Below are 16531 nucleotides of genomic sequence, written 5' to 3'. Positions count from 1 at the left end.
ATCACTTGCAGTTTACATTAGTGAGTATTTTCCCTGTTTATATTTTGTAAACTGATATCATTTGATTTTCACTAATAGCAATAAATTTTGATTTTGGTTTGCATGCATTCATGTAAAAATTGGAAAGCCAATTTCTTCAATTACTATAAATAAAATCCGGACTGATTCTAAATTTAAAATATATTCCTAAAGGGGAAGTACAAAATTAAGAAAAAAAATCAACTCACAAAACAGAGAAAACAATAACAGTCAACATGTTGATTAGACTAATAGACCACGAAGAAGTAAAGAGGAGGTGAGTTTTGTCATGGGAGAAAGGGAAGAAGAGGACCTCCCCTGACCCGACCCCCGAGGACAGTGACAAAGTGGGTTGCCCAGACATTCCAGAGAAAATTGTGAAATCCAGCAGGAATCCAGCCAGGCTAGATTCTGGTCTTCTGCTGGAAAATGTCATTTAATGTATATAAAACCCAGTGGTGAAACACTGGCTGCCTCTAGATACACCGCTGGGTTTAAATATATTAAATGATGCCAAAGAAAGAATATATGCCAAGTTTCTACGAGCCTTACACAGTCATTCCTGCATGTCAAAATTGGGCAAGTAACTAGGAGGCCACAGGTGCTAGAACTGAGTAGGAAAATAATCTGAAGACAGCAGAGCCATACTAGCAATTAAATTATTAATACATTATCAAAACATTCCACTTTTCACACATCTAACACTGTAAATTCCTTCTTCTACAAATTAGTAAACAAATAAGCCAAATTGTTCAAGCTAAGTTGTACAACCTTTTCAAAGGCAATAGTAGGAAATGTTCACAAACTATTCATTGAGGGCCCATGGCGAACTACATCAGAATATGTTAAATTAAATATGTACCTTAGTTTACTGTGTTTTAGTAATAAAGATAAAGGATCTGTATTGACATTATGTTTTTTTTTTTTTTTTTTTTTTTTTTTTTTTTTTTTGTGGGTTTTTGTTTTTTCCCCTGGTGGGGGGTGGTGGGGGGGCCTCCTTCCTCCCCTCGCCCCCCCCCCCCCCCCGGACCCCTCCCCCCCCTTTTTTTTTTTTTTTTTTTTTTTTTTTTTTTTTTTTGAGGCAGAGTCTCGCTGTCGCCCAGGCTGGAGTGCAGTGGCGCGATCTCGGCTCACTACAGGCTCCGCCCCCCGGGGTTCACGCCATTCTCCTGCCTCAGCCTCCCGAGTAGCTGGGACTACAGGCGCCCGCCATCTCGCCCGGCTAATTTTTTGTATTTTTAGTAGAGACGGGGTTTCACTGTGTTAGCCAGGATGGTCTCGATCTCCTGACCTCGTGATCCGCCCGCCTCGGCCTCCCAAAGTGCTCGGATTACAGGCGTGAGCCACCGCGCCCGGCCGACATTATGTTTTATGTTTCTTCCCTATGGGGGAGAAAAACCAAACACAAAATTTGTCCTTGAAAGCAGAGAGTAGTGACATGTGTTTCATGACACTGGTATCATTTATCACTAAAAAGTGTAGCCAGGCTGGGTGGAAGGGTTTGGAACAACCTATGCATGCATTGGACATATGAAACAACTGCAGCCATTATCATCACTAGCTGCATAATGGACCACTCTGTGACAATGCCTAAGGTCTATATACATGTCGGACCAATATGGAATTGACCATACAAATGTGTAATATCAGTATACAGAATGTTCAAGTACTTGCTGTGGATCTCTCCCCATCCACTGCAGTTAACTCTCCAGATTATTCCCTATGTGGGTCATACCTCATCCATGAGCCTCCAGGCATGGGGCACTAACCTCTGAATATTCCTGCCTTTGGTGTAGCTCCCAACAGGCTCTTCAAGGTACCCACTGAATAACTGTCCAGAGGGGCTTCACAGTTTATAGAGGAGCTATCTGGAAAGTCTCACAGGCATTAATTTAATTTGTGCTTTGGGGGGGGGGGGGGGGGGCGGTGCGGAAAGAAAACATTTGGGAGAAACATGGCTATTTTTGTGCAAAATAAATTTTTGCATATGGGAGAGATTTTGCCTTTTAAACAATATGTTCTTTTCTCCAAAGTTGCAGCTAAACTTCTAGACCCAAATTTTTCAGATCTTGAATTACACTTGAAAAATGGGGAAGAACACGTAGTGAAAGATAATTTCATGGTTGTGGAAAGTACTGACATCTGAGTCGGAAGAACAGAGTTTAAGGTTCAACTCAGTCAATTTCTAACTGTGTGATCTTGGGCAAACTGGCATAAAAAAATATATATATTCTAATAGTGAATGTGAAAGCAAATACGTACAACTGTTAGGTTTTCTTATCACATCCCCCCTCAGATTTGAGATTAGATCAATACTTTACAAAGAGCTGCCTTAAAATCAGAAAATGAGCCAGGTGCAGTGGCGTACACCTGTAATCCCAGCACTTTAGGAGGCCGAGGTGGAAGGATCGCTTGAGCCCAAGAGTTCAAGACTAACCTGGGCAACATAATGAGACCCCATCTCTACAAAAAAAGCCAGCTGGGCATGGTGGTGTTTGCCCGTGTCCTCGATACTTGGGAGACTGAGGTGGGAGGATTGCTTAAGCCTGGGAGGTCGAGGCTGCAGTGAGCTGTGATCATGCCACTGTACTCCAGCCTAGGCCACAAAGCCAGATCCTGTCTCTAAAAATAAATGAAATAAAATAAAATTTAAAAATCAAATCAAATCAAACCAGAAAATGGGTAATGGAAATACTAGGCAGAGAGCATTGTTTATTTAGTAACCTTCTTTTGTCCATGACACAAATAGTCCAAAAGACTCAGACGAGCCACAGCAGCCTGCTTATGGTAAAGAGGAAGGAAAAGGGGAGAAGAGGTGGCCCTGGAGACTCATTTCCTTCTCTTTCCATGGCTCAGCAGGGAGCTGGCTCCTTAGGGCTGAGTTTGCTGATGGAAGAACAGGCTCCAGACGTTGCTCCCTCGAGGAGCCCCCTTTCTAACAAGGCCTCTTCCTCAACCTAGCAACTTTCGCAGTTACAAAGGAACATAGTGTTACCTGTTGCTTTGACCTCTAAGTTTACAGAGTGTTATGAGGGTGGGGTCCCTCACCACTCGCATGCTAGCCACAGCATGCCCAGACCTATCTCTGGGTGGGATAATGAGAGCTCAGGTGACCAGATGCCTCTGATACTTCTCTACCTATACAAATTTTCCAATAAACTATTTTATATCGGTATTGTATGGTGCTAAAGGTGTAGGTCCATGCCCTAAATTACATTCTGGAAGATTTTCACTCCTAGTAAATATTGTCAGGGTAGGCCAGAGTAAGGAGAGTTGAGGGTCTGAGGCCCCATACCCTAATAACCAGTGGGGTGACCTTGGGCAGGGTGCTTCACCTCCTGGGCCTAGTTTCCTCCTCTGTGAGAGATACTCTTAAAGACTTTTCTCTTTTTTGTTGTTGTAGTTTATTTCTGACTTTTCTAATTCTTTAGCACATCAGGTGCTTCCATTTCGACTACAGTTAATATGTGCAGCGTAAGGGACATTTCTCACCCAACCAGAATACTACATTAGCCAGAACTGCCTCACTCCTGGCAGTGGGAGACACGCAGCTTGCTAGACATGGAAAAGTTACCGCAGCCAACATGTGCATTGTTTTGCTTTATCATGGAAAAATGTAAATATGCAAAACATAGGATGGTATGATGTAGTGCTATTCAAAGTGTGGTTAGACCGCTGCCCATCCATGAGGAGATAAGTACAGAATTGAAAGTGAGGGAGAGGGAGGTGGGGTGGGCTCTGGCTTGCCCTTCCAGCCTCGGTTTTAGGTTGGTCCCCTGGGCCTGGGTTTGGGAGGGTGGTCGTGCTGTCTCAACATTCCTGCCCCTCCCTCTCATGGCAGCGAAACGCTGCATTTGTTGGTCTTGTGTGGGAAAGAGTTCCCCACTCTTACCTCGTGGAGCTAACCTATGTTGGTGTTGGTGTCAGGTCCTGAACCCAAGACCATTTCCTGCCCCTCTCCCAAGGATAGAGGAGTTTTTTCCTCCCCCAGTGACAGTAGGTCTGTGCCTGTGCCTTGAGGACAACAGGCTTTGCTACCTCTACCCAACAACCAAAGGCATTTTCTTTCTAGGCCAGGACTGGAGAAGCAGCAGCAGCTGTCACCTCCTGCAACCTGCGCCCCCAGGGGTTCTCCCACCGCAAGCCCTGCCTTCATCTCCATCTTGCCCCGCCCTCACCCCGCCCCGTCTCCTTCTGAGCACTCCGTGGGAACCTGGGAAAAAGAGCTTTTGGGGGATTGCCATCTCTCCTTGTGTCTATTCCACACTCGGTCTTTATTAAAATCTTTGCTGATTCTTCTCGCCCTCTTGTATGACAGCCGCTTCTTCCTCCGGTGCTCAGCCTCCGGGGAGACCTTGTGTGTCCCTCCCTCCTAGGTGGCACCCTGTCCCTCTCCGGAACTCAGGCTACTTGGCTGACTTGCAACTTCAGCCCTCTGACGGGCTCAAGGAAAGTTATGATTTTGTAGTTTATCTAGCTTTCCCACAGTTTAGACGCATTTCCAGCTTTCTATATCCTAAGTAGAGGAGGAAACAAAATGATTTGTTTTGTATACAAATTTAAAAATGACTATCCCGAGTTTGCTGAAATTTCTTTAAAAATTTGTTCTGCCATCTCCATCAATATACCTCAAGGACACTGGGTTCTTAAAATGAGTGCTACTAAAACAAAACATAGAAACAGTTTAGATATGCTACATTGCCCTCTGTGAACAGTGGCATCGCTAATTCCACCTGGCTTGGATAAGGTTATACACAAGAACGACCTCACTTCTCACATTAAAAACTTTAAATAATTTATTGACACACACGGTGTTCACCGAAAGCGTTTTTATAGATGTTTAATGTGGAGACTTCCTATTTCATAAATTTTGTATAGCTACAGTGGTGAAACGACAAAGTTATGAGTGTAAAAATGATTCTTTTTTGGGGTGGGGGAGGGGAACAGAGTCTCTCTCTTTCTCGCCCAGGCTGGAGTGCAGTTGTGTGATCTTGGCTCACTAGCAATCTCTGCCTCCCAGGTTCAAGCAATTCTCCTGTCTCAGCCTCTCAAGTAGCTGGGACTACAGGTGCACGCCACCACGCCTGGCTAATTTCTGTATTTTCAGTAGAGACAGGGTTTCACCATATTTGTCAAGCTGATCTCAAACTCCTGACCTCAGGTGATCCACCTGCCTCAGCCTCCCAAAGTGCTGGGATTACAAGCGTGAGCCACTGTGCCCAGCTGAAAATGATTCTTTATATTATTACATGATTGCATATGTCACATTTTAAACAGAGTATAATTTTTATAATTTTCCCATTTGTTGCTTGTTCTGATTATATGTATTAAAAATACCTATGTTGAGTCTAATAATAAAATTGGAGATTATGTTGTTGCATGTCTGTTTCTTTTCTTTTTTCTTTTTTTTGAGACGGAGTTTCGCTCTTGTTGCCCAGGCTGGAGTGCAATCATGAGATCTCAGCTCACCACAACCTCTGCCTCCTGGTTCAAGTGATTCTCCTGCCTCAGCCTCCTGAGTAGCTGGGATTACAGGCATGCTCCACCATGCCCGGCTAATTTTAATTTTTAGTAGAGACAGGGTTTCTTCATGTTTGTCAGGCTGGTCTCGAACTCCCACCTCAGGTGATCCGCTTGCCTCGGCTTCCCAAAGTGCTGGGATTACAGGCGTGAGCCACCACACCTGACCGGCCCCCCTCATTTCCTTTGTTTTTACAAATTAACTGTTTATAACAGTTTTAGATTTACGGAAAAGTTGCAAAGATAGTACAGAAAGCTGCTATGGACCCTATTCCCAGTTTCTCCTATTATGAACATCTTAGGTTAGTATGGTACATTTGTTACAATTAATGAACCACTATTGATACTTTATTAACTACTTTGGAAAATTTATTCACATTTCCTTAGTTTTACCGTAGCGTCTTTTTTCTGTTCCAGGATCTCATTCAGGATATCATATTACATTAGTCTTCATGTCTCCTGGGGCTTTTTTGGACCGTGACAGTTGTTTGGACTTTCCTTCTTTTTGATGTCCTTGCCAGTTTTAAGGTTTACTGGTCAGGCATTTATTTATTTGTTTATATTTATATATATTTTTTAGAGATGGAGTCTTACTCTGTTGCCCAGGCTGGAGTGCAGTGGTGTGATCATAGCTCTCTGCAGCCTCGAACTCCTGGGCTCAAGCCATCCTCCCACCTCAGTCTAAAGAATTGCATTCAATTTCTTTAGAAAATATAGGCCTATTCAGATTGTCTATTTTTGTGTGTGTGAGTTTTGGCAAATTATATCTTTCAAGGAACTAGTTCATTTCATCTAGGTTATCCAGTTTGTGAGCACAGAGTTGTTCAGAGCATTCATTTATTATGATTAAATAATAATGTTCATATTTAATGTCCATAGGCTCTACAGTGATTGATGTCTTCTCTTTTGTTTCTGATATTAGTAATTTGTGTCGTCTCTTTTTTTCTTAGTTAGCCTGGCTAGAAGATTATCAATTTTCCTTCACTCTGACAATCTCTGTCTTTTAGTTGTTGCATTTAGACTACTGATGTTCAAGGTGGTTTGATCTTTTCAAAGAACTAGCTTTTGGTTTTGTTGATTTTCTCTTTTGATTTTCCAGTTTCAATTTCATTGATTTCTGCCCTAAACCTTATTTTCTTTTCTTCTGCTTACTTTGGATTTAATTTGCTCTTCTTTCCTAGTTTCCTAAGGTAGAAACTTAGATTATTGATTCTAGGTCTTTCTTCTGCTCTAAGGTATAAATTCTAAGCTAAAAATTTCCCTCTAAGCATGGCTTTTACCGCATCCCACTAATTTTGACAAGTTGCATTTTCATTTTTATTTAGTTCAAAATATTTTTAAGTTGATCATAAAATTTCTTGACACGTGTTATTTAGAATCCCAGCACTTTGGGAGGCCGAGGTGGGCGGATCACGAGGTCAGGAGATCGAGGCCATGGTGAAACCCCGTCTCTACTAAAAATACAAAAAATTAGCCGGGCGTGGTGGCGGGCGCCTGTAGTCCCAGCTACTCGGAGAGGCTGAGGCAGGAGAATGGCGTAAACCCGGGAGGCGGAGCTTGCAGTGAGCGGAGATCGCGCCACCGCACTCCAGCCTGGGTGAAAGAGCGAGACTCCGTCTCAAAAAAAAAAAAAAAAAAAAAAAAGAAATGTGTTGTTCAATCTCCACAGACCTTGGGATTTTCCAGTTGTCCTTTTGTTTTTGATGTCTAATATAATTTCGTTGTGGTCTGAAAGCAGATCCTGTACGGTTTCTGTTCTTTTACACTTGTTAGGGTGTGTTATATGGTCCAGAATGTGGTTTATCTTGGTCAATGTTCCATGTGAGCTTGAGAATAATGTGTATTTGTGCTATTGTTGGGTTAAGTAGTCTATAGATATATCTAGTTGATTGTTGTTAAGTTCAACTATGTCTTTACTGATTTTTTGCATGCTGGGTCTGTCTGTTTCTGAGAGAGGTGTTGGAGTTTCCAACTAATGTAGTGGATTCCTGTATTTCTCCTTGCAGTTCTATCAGTTTTTGCCTTATGTAGTTTGATGGTTTGTTGTTAGGCTTATACATGTTAAGGACTGTCATGTCTTCTTGGAGAATTTACCCCTCTGTCATTATGTAATATTATCCTTCTTAATTCCTGATACCTTTCCTTGCTTTGAAGTCTGCTCTGTCTGAAACTAATAGAGCTACTCCTGCTTTCTTTTGATTTGTGTTAGCATGGTATATTTTCTCTATCCATATACTTTTAATCTATATGTGTCTTTACATTTAAAGTGGTCTTAATGTAGATAACATATAGTTAGGTTTTGTTTCTTGATCCACTCTGACAATCTGTCTTTTAATTGGTACATTAAAATCATTGATGTTCAAAGTGATTATTGATATAATTGGATCAGTATCTACCATATTTGTTACTGTTTTTTATTTGTTGCCCTTATTCTTTAATTCTATTTTTGACTTCCACTCTTTTGGGGTTTTAATTAGAATTTTATGTATTTATTTTTTTTGAGACAGGGTCTCGCTCTGTTACCCAGCCTGGAGTGCAGTAGAGCGATCTCAGCTCACTGCAATCCCTGCCTCCCAAGCTCAAATGATCCTCCCTACTCAGCCTGAGTAGCTGGAACCACAGGTGCATGTCACCGCACCCAGCTAATTTTTGTATTTTTTGTAGAGACAGGGTTTTGCCATGTTGTTTAGGCTGGTCTTGAACTCTTGAGCTCAAGTGATCCTCCCGCTTTGGCTTCCCAAAGTGCTGGAATTACAGGCATGAGCCACTGTGCCTGGCCTAGTTGACCATTTTACATGATTCCATTTTCTCTTAACATATCAGTGATACTTCTTTTCTTACTTTTTAAAGTGATTGTCCTAGATTTTGCAACATTCATTTATAACTAATCCAAGTCCACTTTCAAATAATACTATATCATTTCACAAGTGGTGTGGGTATCTTCTAATGGCAAAATAATCCCAATTTCTCCCTCCTGTCCCTTGTAACATTTCTGTCATTCATTTTACTTATATATAAGCATATATCTATACACACACATACACATAAGCACAACTAAGTATATACACACATAAGTGTTCATAATCAAATGCATTGTTGCTATTAGTATTTTGAAGAAACTTATTTGTTAGATCGATTAAGAAGAAAAACATAGTTTTTATCTTCACTCATTCCTTCTTCAATGAGTACTCTTCCTTTATAGAAATTGCAGTTTCTGACTTGTATCATTTTTCTTCTCTCTAAATAACTTCACATTTCTTGCAAGGTAAAACTTCCCTCAATTTTTGTTGTTTGAGAAAGCCTTTCTCTCACTTTTGAAGGATAATTTTGCAGGGTACAGAATTTTTGCTCAACACTTCAAACAGTTCCTTCCACTTGCTTCTTGCTTGGTTTCTTTTTTTGAGATGGAGTCTTGCTCTGTCGCCCAGGCTGGAGTGCAGTGACGTGATCCTGGCTCACTGCAACCTCCGCCTCCAGCATTCAAGTGATTCTCCTGCCTCAGCCTCCTGAGTAGCTGGGATTACAGGTGCACACCACCATGCCCAGCTAATTTTGTATTTTCAGTAGAGGTGGGATTTTGCCATGTTGGCCAGCCTGGTCTCAAGCTCCTGACCTCAGGTGATCCACCCGCCTTGGCCTCCCAAAGTGCTGGGATTACAGACATGAGCCACCACGCCTGACCCCCCACTTGCTTGGTTTCTAAGCAGAAGTTGGATGGACACAATTCTTCTTTGTTCCTCTATAGGTAAATATATTTTTCCTTTAGAACTTTTATCTTTGATTTTCTGTAGTTTGAAAATGATATGCCTAGGTATACTTTGCTTTTCTTTTGCATTTATCCTGCTTAGTGCTCTCTGAGCTTCCTGGATCTGTGATTTGGTGTCTGATATTAATTTGGAGGAAATGCTCAGTCATTATTGTTTCAAATACTTCTTCTGTTCCTTTCTTCTCCTGGCATTTTTATTTTGTGCATGTTACACCCTTTGTAGTTGTCCCACGGTTCTTGAATATTCTGTTTTAATTTTATTTTTTTCAGTTTTTGTTCTCTTTTCCTCTCAGTTTTTAAGGTTTCTATTGAGATATCCTCAAGCTCAGGGATTCTTTCCTCAGCCGTGTCAGGTCTAATAAGCTCATCAAAGGCATTCTTCATTTCTGTTACAATGTTTTTGATCTCTAGCATTTCTTTTTGGTTCTTGAGATTTTTGTCTCTCTGCTTACATCACCCATCTGTTTCTGCATGCTGTCTACTTCACCCATTACAGCCCCTGGCATATTAATTGTAGTTGTTTTAAATTCCTGGTCTGATCATTTCAATGTCCCTGCCACGTCTGGTTCTGATGCTTGCTCTGTCTATTCAAATTGTTTCTTGCCTTTTGGTAGGGCTTGTAATATTTTTCTTGATAGGCAGACATGATGCACTGGGTAAAAGGAACTGCTGTAAACAGGCTTTAGTGATGTGATGCTGAGGTGTAGGAGAGGGGAAATGTTCCGTAGTCCCATCAACAGGTCTCCGTCTTTTAGTGAGCCTGTGCCTCTGGACTATGAACATCACATGTGTTTCTCAGCTTTTTTCCTCCCACTTAGGTGAAATAGGATGGCTAGAGGGAGCCCGAGTTGGATATTTCTCTCTACCAGTTAGGTTGGGCTCTGATAATACCCCAGCAGGTTAGGCTCTGGTTAACTTCTTACTCCTGAAGAGTAGACGTTGTTAAAAAGTACACAGTGCCCTGGGGTATTTTCAAATGGTTCCTTTCTACCTCTTCCTGCTGGAAGCATGAGGGGGGTTTTCTCTGATACTTACTGTAGGAATGGTGGTTGAGCTCCTGAAGATAAACATCACGAGATTGTGGGGGCCCTTCTATGGGTGTGTCCCCGTGGAGTTTTTAACTGTTAGGCTTGTCCACACCGAGCCTCTGGCCAATTTGTCAATGAACAGTTCAGGTTCTCCTACCCAACACTGCTTCCCTTGGTTGTTTCTGCCCATGAGTCTGCTCTGGTATGTTGTGGCTCCCAGTATTTATCTGTCTTTCCCATGTCCGGACAGCAGTTTGCCCGTGTCCTCACCTCTCTTATGGATCCAAGAGCAGTTGTCCATCAGTCTGTTCAGCTTTTTTCTTGTTAGGACGGCGTGGCAACTTCCAAGTTCCATACATGTGCAACCAGAAACAAGAATTCTATCAAGACTTTATATCTTTACATCTTTAAATATTTTAACATTATCTCTAAAACACAAGCACAGTTTAAAGCTAATGATAACACCACTGTCACACTCAAAATTTAAAAATTCCTTAATATCGCTGGGCGTGGTGGCTCATATCTGTAATCCTAGCACTTTGGGAAGCCGAGGTGGGTGGATCACGAGGTCAGGAGATCGAGACCATCCTGGCTAACACGGCGAAACCCCGTCTCTATTAAAAATACAAAAAATTAGCCGGGCGTGGTGGCGGGCGCCTGTAGTCCCAGCTACTCGGAGAGGCTGAGGCAGGAGAATGGCATGAACCCGGGAGGCGGAGCTTGCAGTGAGCCGAGATTGCGCCACTGCACTCCAGCCTGGGCGATAGAGCGAGACTCCATCTCAAAAAAAAAAAAAAAAAAAAAAAAAAAAAAAAAAAAAAAAAAAAAAACAAAAATACAAAAAATTAGCCAGTGTGGTGGCGGGTGCCTGTGGTCCCAGCTACTCGGGAGGCTGAGGCAGGAGAATGGCGTGAACCCGGGAGGCAGAGCTTGCAGTGAGCCAAGATCGTGCCACTGCACTCCAGCCTGGGCGACAAAGCGAGACTCCGTATTTAAAAAAAAAAAAAAAAAATTCCTTAATATCATCAAATTCCCAGTCAATGTTCAAATTTATAATTGCTCCTAATGTCATTATCTTACAGTTTACTTGGATCAGGATCCAAATAAGGTCTCTATATTGCCATTAGTTGAAACAACTCTACTAACTTAAATGTCTATGCTGTTTCTTTCTCTTTCTTTCTTCTTTTTCTTTTTTTTCGATGGAGTCTCACTCTGTCACCCAGGCTGGAGTGCAGTGGTGCTATCTGGGCTCACTGCAACCTCTGCCTCCCAGGTTCAAGTGATTCTCCTGCCTCAGCCTCTCAGGTAGCTGAGATTACAGGTGCGCACCACCATGCCCAGCTAATTTTGTATTTTTAGTAGAGATTGTGTTTCACCATGTTAGCTAGGCTGGTCTCGAACTCCCGACCCCAGGTGATCTGCCCGCATAGGTCCCCCAAAGTGCTGGGATTTCAGGCGTGAGCCACTGCACCCGGCCTATTCTCTTTCTTTCATGTGAGAATCCCAGTTCTCATGACACTGGGGTGGTAGAATTAGAAGATCATACAACCACTCATTTGCTCTATTCTACAGTGTGCACGTGCACACACACACACACACACACACACACACACACACAATGTTTCAGAGTAACAGTACCAGCACTACCACCAATAATAAGATTATAGAAAAGAGTTTATGATTTTGGGGGGTAGTTTTCCTTACACATTAAGGATATTTTATAGGGATGAATAGTCAAATCAATTTTGTTTAAAGTCACTTGGAGTTAGTTACTATCTGTGTGATTATGGGACCAACTTGCTACCTATTTAGGTTACATGCAGTTTGAATATTCATTAGTAAACCTAGGAATAATTATCACTGTTCAGAAAGTCACCAATAGTTACAGCACCTCCTAGGTACTAGAAATTTTCATAATCATTGTTACATTCAAGTCTTGCAAAGCCCTATGAAATAGAAGTCACTTTTCCCTTACAATTTAGGAAACAAACTCAAAGAGGTTAAAAGCTTACAGTGAGTCAGTCTCACAGCTAGTAAGAAGAATAGTGAGGTAAGATTAAAATTCCAGTCTCTGGAGTCCATACTCTACCCTTAGAAAGATTAGGATGATTTATGATAGCTTACAGAAAAAGCTGCTGGTTCTATTTATTTTATTCTCTCTATATATTCCAGTAGGGAGACAAGGTGGTAACTGGTAACTGTGTTATACCTGATTACAAAGGTGATAATTGTTTTCTTACAGATTTTATGCTCAGAAACAGTGCACCTGTCAGTGTTAGCTGGTTTTCTCTAACTTCTTTTTCTGGGGCAATTCTCCCAATGGGTTTGAATTTTTATGAGCTTACTGATGGGCTTAAAAGGGTGGCCTTCAATATTTCCTTCCATTCAGGGCCTATTGTGTCCTGGGCCTCAAATTCACAGAGGCCCTTAAATTTAGAATTTGGACCTTACATCCATCCCAAAGAGGTTCTATCTGTGATCACAGAGATATACCAACAAGGACAGAAGAAAGAGATGTGCAACTTACAGCTTCAGCATTGGATCCCATTAGTGGAAGGCACTGATGATAGGTAGAATACCATCATTATGGTATTCACAGGATATTTACAGGATTTATAAAAGTAGTGATGAATCACTGATTTCACTACTTTATTTTTTATAAATCCTGTAAATATCCTGTGAATTCCATAATGATGATAAATTATATATTTTGATGGAGTTTAAAAAGTGTCAGCTTATTAAATGTAAGCATCTCAAATACATGATTTTTGTAACCCTATTTTATCATTTCTATAATGTCTAAAATATCAGGAGTTGCAAGCAATGGAAGTATCTGGTGACTTAGGGCAGCTGAGAAGCTCTGTCTGCTTCACTTGGCCCTGAGCACTTCTGTGGACAAAGCACAGGTCAGAGTTGACCTGACAGGGCACTAGTTACACATTGGCTGAGTTTGCAGCTATTTCTAGGGAGCAGAGTCTGGCTCTTTCCTCATTTACCTGTACAATAAGAATACCTGCCTGACAGGGGAGAGGTGAGGGTTCACTAAGCACAGCACGTTTCTAGTAAAAGACAGCTGTCATGAGGATGATAACGGTTAATGAGAACATGTTGTTCAGGAGGTTTTAAAGGACAGATAAAGTATGACCCTGATTTTTAAGAAAATTAGATATAAAAACATGAGCACATGAAAAAGCCCCAACAGGCTACAGACTGAAATATTTATAATGGTAGTGGGAATAAAGTTGAATTTTGCTTCTTCCATATATTTGTCTGTTTTAATTTTTTTGCAATGTACCTATGCTAAAAATCTACAAACATACAAAATTATGGATAATTTTTCTTTTGTCTTTCTAAATTTATAAAATTTCTCACTTAAATATGTGCAAGTTTTATAATTAGAACAGAGATCAAAGGCATTTTTAAGACAAGGAGAAGTGGCTGGGTATCATGGCTCATAATTGTAATCCTAGCACTTTGGGAGCTCAAGATGGGAGGACCGATGGAGCTCAGGAGTTTGAGACCAGCTTGGGCAACATAGGGAGACTGTGTCTCCACATAAAAGCAAAAAACTTAGCCAGGCATGGTGGCATGCATCTATAGTCCCAGCTACTTCGAAGGCAGAGGCATGAGGATTGCTTGAGCCCAGGAGTCAGAGGCTGCAGTGAGCTGAGATCGTGCTACTGCACTCCAGCCTGGGTGACAGGGTGAGACTTCATCTGTAAAAAAATAAAAGACCGGGAGAAGAGCCTGGCTGGGTTGTAAGCCTGCCTGGGGACGTGGCTGCACAGTTTCTGAGAAACACAAAGAGCCTGCTCAGCACCTGCCATCGCCTCAACCAGAAAGCCCACTCCAGATGTTGTCTTGTCAGTGGCTCAGTCAGCGCACCTTTGATTTATGATGAATTCCCCAGTGTTTACAGAGTGGTGAATGCAGAACAATTTCTCCCCATTAGAAGGAGTCATGGTGTGGCAAGTTCAGATTAGTTTCTCTTCTACAGAGTTTCATTCTTTCACGAAATGTAGTCTTGCTTCACACTGTGAGGGAGTTTGGTGCCTCTCTTGGCCTGGGTCACCTGCTAGTGTGTGTTTGGCCCTAGAAAGATGCTCTCAGGGAAGGGTTCCTGACTGCGTTCTTCCTTTCCTGCCCCTTCTCTCTCTCCATGCTCTCTAAGAAAGAATTTACCACCCTTGAGGCCTCCGACTACCTTTAGGAAAAAGATAAAATGATGACTTTAAAATTAAGAAGTTCTGCTTATCTAAAGAGTTCATAAAGAGATTAGTAACACAAACCACAGAATAGAAGCTATTTGTAATACATATAACCAACAAAGGACTCTTATCCAGAAAATACATGTTTAAAAAAACCACTAAAAATTAATAAGTAAGACATAACCCAACAAAAATTCCAGAAGTGGTGGGCAAGGCCAGAAACTCAGATAAATGATGCTGGTACCAAGACCAAGCTACACAGTGGCTGGACCAGCAGCTGGTAATCATGCAGACCCATGCTCAGCCTTTTCGCAGCGACATGGAGCAAGTGCTGTGAGTGCTGGAGATGTTGGCATGCAGAGAATCTGACAGGCAGAGGATCCAAAGAGCTCGCTAGACCTGGTCGCAGAAGCCCCAGCCAGACTCTTAATGCCTTTAATTTTCCAGGGAAGAAGCTTCTCCATCACTAAAATGCTTCCATATTTTAGATACTGTAATATCTATGGGTTTTCCTAATACTCACCTTTGTATTAGCTGGCATTTTTACCCAACAAGGAAAGGAGTGGAGCCATGAAGCAGTGAGTACCCAGAACTGGAAGAATTCTGAAGGAGATGGGACCGTAGACCGTGTTCTCTCTCAGGCTAACATCTTAATAACAGCCTACTCTGTTCCAACCAGAAAGAATGAGAGGAAGGGAAGACAAACAGACAGAGACAGATAGACACATATTTATGAAGTGCCCACTGTGCTCAAGGAATTTGCTAGGGGCTTTCACATTTGTTGTTCACTTTGCTTCTTGTAACACTCCATTCTGTTGATGAGACAGGAGCCTCAGGAGAAGTACAGGGCTTGCTCAAGTTTACAGTTTGTCAGTGATGTAGTTGGGATCTGATCTCAGGGTCTGTCTGACTCATTTTTTTTTTTTTTTTTTTTTTTTGAGATGGAATCCTGCTTTGTTGGCCCAGCAGGAGTGCAGTGGCGTGATCTCAGTTCACTACAACCTCCGCCTCCCTGGTTCAAGTAATTCTCCTGCCTCAGCCTCCCAAGTAGCTGGGATTACAGGTGCCTGCTACAACACCTGGCTAATTTTTGTATTTTTAGTAGAGACAGGGTTTCACCATGTTGGCAGGCTGGTCTCAAACTCCTGACCTCAAGTAACCCGCCCACCTCAGCCTCCCAAAGTGCTGGGATTACAGGTGTGAGCCACTGCGCCTGGCCCCGTGACTCATTTTTCTAATTCTATGGCCTTGGAATCAGTTGTGTGTGAGCCTAGGTAATTACTTACCTCTGTGAGCTCAAGGCCCCTCTGTGAAATGATATCTGGCTAGTAGGAACACCCTTGCAGGACTCTGCGCATGATGTATAGTAGTTAGTTTTACTGTAAATGTACTCAAATCCTTAGCACAGGATCAGGCACACTGAAGACAGTGAAGAGAAGAGAGTTAAACACTTTTCAAGTCATATTTTCTTTTCTCAGGCTCAACCACTCTGCCAGGAGAGAAAGGCAGAGAACAGGACAAGAAGATTGAGAAAGAGAGGTTGATTGCGAGGATGTAGTGTCTGGGACACATATATTTGGTCACAGAGTCATGACTTGAGGGGTGGCACGCTGAGAAGTTGCCTGTCTTACTCTCTGAGACTTAGCAGCTAAGATGGAAGGCTGAATATTGACTTGGGACAATACAGTCATGAGTTGCTTAACAAGAAGCCTATGTTCTGAGAAACATGGTGTTAGGCAATTTCATCATCACAGAGTGCAAACATCATAAAGTGTACAGTACTTACACAAACCTACACAGCACAGCCTACTACACACCTAGGCTGTATAGTATAGCCTATCACTCCTAGGCTACAAACCTGTACAACATGTTACTGTACTGAATACTGCAGGCAGTTGTAACATAATGGTATTTGTGAATCTAAACATATCATAAAAAGGTACAGTAAAAATATGCTATTTATAACATATTTTATAAAAATATGATGGTTT

Source organism: Hylobates moloch, unplaced genomic scaffold (genome assembly GCF_009828535.3).
Source record: "Hylobates moloch isolate HMO894 unplaced genomic scaffold, HMol_V3 SCAFFOLD_14, whole genome shotgun sequence".
NCBI classification, from domain to species: domain Eukaryota; kingdom Metazoa; phylum Chordata; class Mammalia; order Primates; family Hylobatidae; genus Hylobates; species Hylobates moloch.
Note: the sequence above shows the minus strand (reverse complement) of the source record.